Source organism: Morone saxatilis, unplaced genomic scaffold, assembly GCF_004916995.1.
Source record: "Morone saxatilis isolate NCDOM2014 unplaced genomic scaffold, NCSU_SB_2.0 Contig0, whole genome shotgun sequence".
NCBI classification, from domain to species: Eukaryota; Metazoa; Chordata; class Actinopteri; family Moronidae; genus Morone; species Morone saxatilis.
The window spans coordinates 557,153-564,285 of NW_023339650.1; positions in this window are offsets into that span (position 1 = coordinate 557,153).

Sequence of the window (7,133 nt, forward strand, 5' to 3'; positions counted from 1 at the left end):
TGCAACTAACTGAACGCTGCTGGCGTCTTTATTTGTAAATAAAAACAGCTCTTTCTAAAGTAACAAAAACACAGCGATTCTTATTTTAAGAAGATTATACACTAATAAAAGCATACCTATAAATATTATTTTCCATTTCTGACAGTAGATCTTCCTAAATGTTACACACTGGACCTTTAACATTGCCCACCTTTTATTTTTGTATCTTAAATACATAATGGATGAATACATAATAGAGCACTGAAATTATTTCAAGGTGTACTTTTTTGCTCTTTTCATGTAACTAGGCTATCTGTACTGGAGTCTGTTTGCATATGGCATTAACTTGTGTCTCAGGTAATCCAATCACAGCACCTGTGTCTCCACATGCATCTTGAGTGGCCACTTGTGATCACATCTCACTGCCCCACTCTATATGCAAATAAACATGTACGTTATTCCTGTTAACAAAATATTGCTTTAACAACAGTGGTAGCCAACACGCTGGAAATTGTTTTGGGATGTTTGCCGAATTTTTATCAAAAAAGAATTTGTCGTAGACAGCGTTTTCTTTAAGGGAGTCTGGGGATATTGCAGTTACTAATTGATCAGTTAAAACACTGTTCACAAAAACCTGCTTACATATAATTTGCATTACAGTGAAACAAATAGAAAGCTGTTTTATGTGAGCATACAGGACGTCAGTTGAGTAGGTGGCCCTTTACTGTGGTCCAAGACGCATTAGGGCTTACACTACAAAAGATATGTGGTCAACTGCATCCCAGACCACCTCGGCAAGTGGTTTGAGCGATCGGCTCACAATGTGTCTTGGTGGTCGTTTACACTTGTATTTAGAACTGTCCACTTGTGATCTGATCACCCAGGATGCATGTTAATACCAGCTGTAAACAGATATGCTATCCATATTCTCATGTTTCCCTAGGTAAAACAGCAAACAAATATATTTCCCAAAATGCAGAAGCACATTACAATAACAGAAAAGACAGAAAAGCAACAAACACATTGAACATGCTGAAACAGCTAATGTATGGCCTGCTATAAATGACTTAAACCTATATATATAGTATTATATACATACATTTTCTTATGCAGCTGGTTAGAGAGACTTTAAGGATTCTGGAAATACTGTAAGGGCCCTGGTGCCCTTGGGGTTAAGGTGTCAGCCATGAATCGCAGCGTCCTTGGTTCTGCATAAAGCCGAAGACCTCTGTCACTTCTTTACTGAGGCTCTCTAATAAAAATATCAACTTTAAAATTAAGTTTAAACAAAACATGATATATTGCTCTGTGTCTGCTGAATGTGAAAGTAGGCTAACCATAAAAAGGTTAGCTAGTGATTTGTAGTGGCTCTGTCTCTTTTAGGTTGTTTTGGTGCTTTTTCTGCCCCCTAGTGGCCAAAAATGAATGAATGCAGCTTTAACTGGTTCATCAATTGATTAATTTACTCTCTTTTGATTAGCTGATTGTTTAAAGCAGTAACTAACATTACTGTTAGCAACAAGGGGACACGTATAGTGTATATTTGCATTGTACTGAAGTCACTACCAACTACCACCCTTTGTTTGGATTAAATCATTCTCCTTTGTAGCAATAACATGTCAGGCTTTCTTTCCCATCAGGAGAGAGGATAAGAACGCATTGAAGGTCTAATTCTGTTGCCCCTTCAAATCTCTATTTTTGTAATAATCACTGAAGCACTTATGAATAAGGACTCCAGGTAGGAACATGCAAAAAGCAGCACTTTAAATCAGTATGTAACTCCTCTCATTGCTAATGAAATGGCCACCCATGTTGCTGCTTGAAAACCGACATCATACAGAATATTCAGGACTCTAAAAACAGAAAATCTGCTCAAATGTGCATCGCAAGAACTACACTATCCTAGTATATTTAAAGGAAAAGAAAATTGATATATATATATGTATATCCTTTTGTTCATATTCTACATTACTGCTGTCTATTTTCTTATGACTGTGCACTGTGTGAGTGTTTACGATAAATGTTTATTTTACTCCTCAGATAACTGTTATTGCTTCTTCATGTCATTTTACTAAAATGAGGTACATTTCATGTTATTGTTCTGAATTACAAGTTACATTTTTATACTCTGTTTTGTGAATAGTGACATTCATGTTCTTCATGTTAGTATTTATGTCCTGTACCCTGCTATGTATTCCACATCTTTCCTCAATTGAGCTTTTTCTAAACTTGTGGTTTTTATCTTTTTTTTCCAACACAGTCATGTGGTTTCTTTGATTCTAGTGGACCATTTTGTATGGATGTTGTTGCTCTTCTTCTATTCTAGTTCTTTTTATATTATGCATCTTTCTTTTTTCAAATTTCTCTTCTTTTAAACTTAAGTTTAAATTGTGACCTTTTACACTGTAAAAAAAGAAAAAAAAAAGAAATTTACAGCTTTTTAATAAAAAATATTGAAAGTGATCAAACAGAAATTGTCTCATTCTACTGTTTTAAAAGCAATGTAACATGTATGATGTTGAATCTGTACGTCATTTTTTGAATATCAGTCATGTTCCATTCAATTTTTTTCATGTCATGTGCTACCTTTAAACAGTACAGAATATTTTAGAGGCAGTTTTTTAAACCTTCACAGTTTCAGTTTTGAAGGACAACCTTTTGAGCATTTTTTGAGCAGATTTTTACAAATAATATATGAATAAATTCCAAGAATCCACAAGAGAAAGAGGAAAAAAAGTTTCCTACGCAGGTATACTCAAAGTAAAAAGGAAGTGTAGTCGCAAATTAAATGAAATTTAATCTGTGCACAAATACACTGTGGCATGATGGCATAAAGAACACTGTGTCCAGACTAAATTTCCATCTTGCTTCTCTTCGTTTGATCAAGATCACAACCTCCACTTGTGGGTGTGATGAGTTAAATTGCCCAGAACTTCAAGTCTGTGTCCTTGATGAATAAAATGTGTGGCAGAGGTGTACAATTTGTCCTTTCTGTTAATGCAGCTTTTATGTTTGATTATCCCACTGCATTTAGTTTGGTTGTGGTTTGTTTTGTGTACGCAAACACGTAGTTAAAAGGATGTATATCTCCGGCCTAAGAGGCTTATGTTATGAGGGTGGGTAATGTTACAGTTTTACCAATAATTGGGGGTTATGGACGGGAAGTTCTCCAAATTAAATGGCAGAATGTGTTCAATCAGCAGGCAGCTCGTTCTCCAAAGTCGTCAAATATGGAATCTTGATCTAATCTTAATCTTTGAACTAAGACAGAGGAGGTACCCTGTAGTGTCATTTCTGGACATGCCCGTCTGATGTAATGTTTTGATGTGCCATTGAAGTCAGGTGACATAGTATAAATAGTGAGAAAGTCTGCATACAGAGGAGGCTTGGGTGGATGGATAGGCTCAAACAAACAAGACTTTCAATCAAAAGTCAACTGTGATTTCTTTTTAACTTAGATTACGTATTTATTTTGACCCAACAACAATTTTTTTTTAAACCTTACCACTTTTGTGCCTAAACCAATACAGTGACCATTCGAACTGACTGTGAAATGTTTCTTAGCAAGTTTTATTTTGAAAATCTAACTGCATATTAATTGTTGCTAACCATGGAGCTCTGCAAATAAATATCTGATGCTAGAGGATACCTACAGCGACCTAATGCTGAAGCATAGGACCACTAACCAAGCTTCCGTATTTGACAAGATGGGAGTGAGAATGTGTTGCAGCAGGATCATTTGTCTGTTTCTTCTAAAACTGTTTACTGTTGGAAAATAAATCCACTTAATGAAGTGATAATGCTATGGTGAAGATTTGGTTAGGCACAAGAACATCTTATTTAGTTTTCCAGATCATGGTATGGATTAAAACTACTTCATTAAGGTTAATGTGGTTTAAACAAAACAACGTTGACTGTGTGGTTACTGAGCCATCCATGCACCCCAACCTCCTCCTTTTACAGAATTTGTCACTCTACAACAACGTCACCTGACTTCCTCCTTATCTCCCATCATAATTCCTATTCATGGACAGTGAGGAAAATGTCAGTGCAGTCTATACATGCTCACACAGTTCTGTGAAGAGGTGTATTCAGGCAAAACAAGTAAAAAAGACCTTTATGTGTGCACTGTTGGAGTATAGGGCCTTTAAACGTCATAAATGTTCCCAGGAGGGAGCAACTCAACCAGGGCGCTGAAGATGAAGACACATTAGCAAGTGACCTTTTCTACTGAGTCGGTGGAAGTGAAATGAAGCAGGGCCTCATGGCTAACAAGACTGTCTCCATATAACAGGGACTCTGTCCTGATAAACCCTTACACCTCTCAAGGGAGTGCCATTACATAGTTCTAATTGTGCGTGTATTAGTCACACTACACAGAATCCTAAAGGTGTAGTGAGGACTTTTGTCCGCTGTCAAAGTGAGATGATGTACTATAATGAGCTAGAAAGTCCACATGGAGAGATGAATGGATGGCTCAAACAAATATGGGACTAACCCATGGGGGTCGCTGTTCGTGTCCCATGTAAGCATGTCCCAGCATGTCGATTGGCCGAGCCAACTGGTTTAATAATTCCTACGGTTGCTAGTGAGCACTGTCACTTGAAAGTAAACAGATGTCGTTGGGGGGTACTTGCTGAAACCACTGCTTCTGTTGTTCTTCTTGGGAGGACTGTCTCTAGTGCAACTTTGAAATACTCTCGTTACTGTAGGACACTTACGTAATTACTACATTGGGACGTTTTGTCCCATGAAAGGAAAAAACCAACATACAGCTTGTCTCTTGTGATGGATTGATGCTTTGGTAACATTAGTATCTGTCAGTGTGAGCTCTAAAGACACTAAGATGCAGCACTGGGGATTAAGCAGTCTTTTTCCTGGAGAAAGCCCTTGTGTTGGTGCATCAAACAAATTTACTTTGAGTACTTAGCTTTACAGATAGGCTTATTCTAGCTCACAGCCAGTGATCCGTGCACTACTTAGGTAGCGGTAGATCTAGCCCCTGTCCATGACTTGAACACTACAGTGGTCCCTCAAGAGGAAGTTAATTGTTTCTTGTTCATATTGTCCTGCAGAAAGGTGGAAGTTATACATTTACCTAGCATGAAACATAATTATGGTGCTTGTATGACAAAGTGCTATTTCAATGTCAGTGTGACTTTGTATTGAAACCATTGTGAAAAACTACTGTTGAGTGCTGCGGGAGTCTCCGTAGTCAAAATAAAAACTCAGTTTGCTTTTTCTGATCAAACAAATGTCAAATATCTTGTTGATGGCATTCAATATTTGGCGATAAAGCCATACAAAACAGTGATTTCACAGCATATCTCATAAGAAGATTGTTTTTATGTTTTGTGTTCAGAGTTTGCTTTGTGCCTTTCATGTATCTTTGACATCAAAGGGTGCTGAAGCCTTTTTAGTCACTGAACTCTATCTACTGTACTTGTCTGTTTCCAAGGAAAGCACAAAGTCTGACTCCAGTATTCTCTTCAAAATGTCAAAGTAAATACAGACGCTGACATTAAATATAGAACATAAAACAGCTGGTGATAGAAGGAATACATTCTCCACATGAACTCAGAGGTTGGCTTCCCACACACTGATTGGCACATTCATGATCACAAATATTATCAGAGCTTCAGCTTGTACCAGTGTTTATAAAATCAAAGCAAAGCTACACTGATAATGGAAGAATAAAATAAAATGATGAACATGCTGGTAAGAAGTAACATGCAGGGATAAGAAATTAGCCTAATTTTTATCTAAAAGACAAAAGGGGCTCACTTAGGTGCCGATCACACAGAAAAATATATCCAGCATTTCCAGCAAAACCATTGTCTTCCCCTGGCGCACACTCGTCTTTTGCTTCATGCGTCACATTTTTTTACTGTTACTTAGCAATGCATAAAAATTTGAATATTTTTAACTTTTCAGAGCAAGGCACCACACATCAGTGTCACACTTGAGAGCCCACGGGGTTCCCATGTGCCCTAGAAAACTAGTTTTCCAGTAATGGAAACACCAGGAAATGTATTAAATTGACCAAATATCCTGAAAAAAAAAAATCTATGTAGTTCTGGAAATTGTTTCACTTCACCACCAATTGCATTTTGATTGAAACTTGACTGTTGGTAGGATAACCTGCGCAGTAGGACACTTCAAAGCAGGTTTAATGGATGTCAGAATTCTCCCGAAAGCCCAGTGTAAAGATGTTGTCTTGTTGTTAATAAACAGCTACATTAATTGCATGTGCAACACTTTAAATAGGCTAAATGAGAAGATTAATTTTGAACTGCTACGTATGATCTGTGGCCAAAGTAATATGGTTAGAGGAAAACTGCAGTTAACTGTCAGTCAATTCACTGGAGAGTAAGCAGCTGAAACATTGGCGAATTAAGTGTGTAAGTGTCTCATAAACTCTGATCTGTCATGAACCCCTCATCATCAGGATCAATCAAAGGAGGAATAAAACTCGATACTAACTGTGTAACATTTAACAAGATCTATGTGTGGAATAGAAAAATGCACATCCATATATTGTACTGGCCTATCCACAGGAGCATGGTCTTGCTCGATTTCAAAATTCTTATTGTATTGGATTCTCTCATTCTGTGTGTTTTGTCAATTATAACAAATGTTTTTTACACATTTGCTTGAATATTTTGTTGTAGGGACTTTAACATAATTTTTGTGATGCAAGTTCACAGCCTGCTGCAGGTACATATCGCTGGAACAGATTCACAACTGGTTTATGGGTGTGAAAGAGAATGATAGAATGAGAGAAAGAGAGCTCAGGGATTGAATTGCATTCAAGTGGTAAAAAAGTCTTCTGACTGAGGCACTCTGCAGCATAATCACTTGATCCTCGGAGTGCCGTTGAGTGCCACTGGGCTGCCTCTTCATCATCATCCTCATCTGCATGCACATAAGGCACTTCTTAGTGTGAGTGACTTGATGCTGCTTGCTGGCAGGGACAGTGGGCCTGAGCTCAGTAATGTCTGAAGCGAGCCTAGGGATGTGCCTTGCCTCAGCTCGGGGGAGAAGGAGGTGGACACATTCAATTCTTCCCAGCTGACGTCGATGGAGGATAAAGCTGAAATGCAGCTGCAGTGTGGCCATCGCACTACCATAATCCTTAATTCCAAACACCCACA